A 3,432-nucleotide genomic window follows, 5' to 3' on the forward strand; every position below is an offset into this window, starting at 1 on the left:
GGCTAAATTTCGTTAAGCTTCCAGCTTCTCCATTAAAATGCTATGCTAAACTAAAGCTTCTAGCTACTGTAAAAAGAAAACTGGCTAATATACACAAGACAGAAATCTTCTTTTGAACGGCTGTATTAGCTGTTAGCCAGCTGTATTTGATTTAGCCCTCATCAGGAATACGAGCATAAAGATAGCAATAGCATACTAAGCACATAATGAGGGTTACTTGTTCCACAACTAGAAAGCAAAACGGGTAAGTGAAATATGCTATTGAAATATATTTAAAGTTTGACAATCACCTGCGAACATTTTTACAATACTACTTAGAAGATAGGGGACCCCTCAATGTAAGATCAGGAAAAAAGGCAACTTGCCAGCATGCTCGGATTCAGCAAAATTTCAATATACAGGGTGTTTCATTTATCATGCACATGAGGTTTTTTAGTAAACTAAGAATTTGAGGGAAAAATGTTTCAAGTAAAATTTAATTGATGTGAGAGAACACTTCTGTTGAACGGAAATTGTTTTTAAAAAAATGTCCTTTTAAATTTCAAAGATATGTTAAATTTTTTAAATGGTACCCATATAATTTTTTGCGAAAAATGGATTCACTGTGAAAAATTGAACCTTATTTGTAGAAAACAGTTTTTTGTTCGATGTTTATTTGTAAAATTACAACTGTTTTCCTATAAAAAGTCAAAAAAACCCACAAAAAACATCATTACTAAAAACAGTAAACAACACAATCATTGTAAATTTAAATGTTGTGTACTTGTCGATTACTTTGAATTTAATAGCACGTTTATTAAAATGGCTAAATTTTCAATGTAGGAAAAAATAAAAATGATCTTAATATACGGAAAAAGTAGTTGTGATATTCGCACAGCGATTACAATATACAGTAAACAATTTTCGGGAAATGTGATTCCATCAAGATTTTCATAGAAAAAAATTGTTGCAAATTTTCAAGAATTTGGTAATGTTTATGGAAAACCGAAAAAGCGAAAAAATATCGTAACTAATGAAGACAATGAAATAAATGTGCTTGCTGCTATTGTCAATGCCCCAAATATCAGTATTCGAGAAATTGCATCCACTTCAGGAATTTCACAAAGCAGTGTTTTCAGAATTTTACATCATTATAAATTACAACCGTATCACATTTCCCTACATCAAGAACTTCATGGAGAGGATTTTTGCAATCCATTTACATTTTGCCAATGGGCTCAGGAAAAAATAGATTTCAATCCAAACTTTTTCATGTTAGTATTGTTTTCGGACGAATCCACATTCACAAATCGTGGTCAAGTTAACCGACATAACATGCACTATTGGTTCTCTAACAATCCGAAGTGAATTAGACAAATAAAGCACCAGCGCTCGTGGTCTGTAAATATTTAGTGCGGAATCATAGGAACCAATTTGATCGGACCATTTTATATTGATGGCATCTTAAATGAAAACAAATATCAAGCTTTTTTAGACCTACACTTGCTTCTTTTACTTGAAGACTTAAATTTAGAGTTACGGCGAACTATATGGTTTTAACACGATAGTTGCCCAGCTCATTTTTTAAGAAATGCTCAACAAATTTTAGATCGCAATTATCCAAAACGTTGAATCGGATGCCTTGGAACCGTCAATTGGCCAGCGAGATCACCAGATTTGACTTCCGCAGATTTTTTTATGTGGACATTTGAAAGATAAAGTTGATAATCAAGTTCCAACAACAGCAGAAAATATGAAAGAACGAATTAATCGAGCTTGCCGGGCAATTATTTGTGAAACATTCCGTACACTCGTGCATATTACATGACTCATTTAAAAGACGTGTTCAAAAGTAATTCATTAAATTTGATGGACATTATTTTGAACATGTATTTCATTAGGAAATTTCAGTTTTATGTTATGCGCCGCGAGTAACTAATTATTGTCCATTTTTATAGAAAAACTATTGTATTGAATTCTGGAAATAAGCGTTAAACAAAACACTGCTTCCTACAAATGAGTTTCAGTTTTTTACAGTGAATCCATGTTTCGCAAAAAATTATATGAGTGCCATTTAAAAAATTTGACATAACCTTGAAATAATCTTTAAAACGACATTTAAAAAAAGCATTTTTCGTTCAACAGAGACGCCCTTTCACATCAATCAATTTTTACCTGAAACATTTTTCCCTCAAATTGTTAGTTTACTAAAAAATCGCATGTGCATGATAAATGGAAAATCCTGTATATCAATCAATATCAATATATGCATGGCAAAAAAATGATATCTCAACTGCCACGGTAACGCTCCCTTCACTGTCAACGAAGGACAAATCAGATTTTTGTAAGATGTTCCCTGAATTTGAGATTATGGTCGATCAATAAGACTGATCGAGTATTGATCAGCAGTCACCACTAAAAAATAAATTCAGAGTCACCTTGATACTTAAGTCTATGAAATGCCAGGTAAACACTAAATTATAATATGTGCATTATAAGTCCATACAAGGTGATTCTTACTATATGTCTGTTTACACAACGAACCCCATCTGATGGAACGTTAGTGCTTACTTATAGTACAAAGCTTACATAGAACTGTTAGGAGTAAGATACGACACGATTTTCAAAACCAACATTTGCTCTAAAATAGTAAAACCTTACACGTTTTCTACCTTATGGTTTAGATGGTTTCATAAAAACCATGTCCGAACATCTGACTCTAAAAGCTCACTGGATACAAAATCAGTGGCGTAGAGTTGTAGCTCACAGAACTTTGCTTAGGGCTGTTTAGATAACACATTTGTTAACTGGCTCTCAGCCTAAATTCATTGACTTCAGAATTTTGAATTATATGTCATGTAAAAGTTTTGATCAATACCTCGAAACGGATTGGGCAAATTTTTATTTGATGGCCCGTTAAAGAAGGCGGGTGATTTTAAAAAAGTTTTCATTTTTTGTTTGCAATGGTGTGGTAAATGTTTAGTATCCTAACTAAAAAAGTAAATTAATTCTAGCGTTATTTGGAGTGCTGAATTAGTGGCATTTGTTTGATAGAATGGTGCTGTCTAGTTTACAAATAAGAAGAATAATATATTAAATGTTTGATAATTCAATTACAGCCCCGGGAATGGGATTGGAAAATTTCATTAATATGGAATTAACTGGCATTGGTCATTTTGATATGTTTTTGGCCAGTTTTTGGTTTGTTAGGACAAAAAAAATACAGGTTCTCTTCAAGTAATTTGCCCTTTAACTTTTTTATTTGTTGCACTGTTACTATTATTGCTAATATTTATTGATAAATACTCTATGTTACTGGTTCCAAACTCAATGAAGTTTTCAATTTAATTTACTTTATCAAAATCAGACAGATATGTACATTTGCCATACAGGGCAAAAAAAGCAAATTTTTTTATAAACTTTTTTTTGAAAACAGTAAATTGCTTAAATTCA

This window comes from Euwallacea similis, chromosome 24, assembly GCF_039881205.1.
Source record: "Euwallacea similis isolate ESF13 chromosome 24, ESF131.1, whole genome shotgun sequence".
Taxonomy (NCBI): domain Eukaryota; kingdom Metazoa; phylum Arthropoda; class Insecta; order Coleoptera; family Curculionidae; genus Euwallacea; species Euwallacea similis.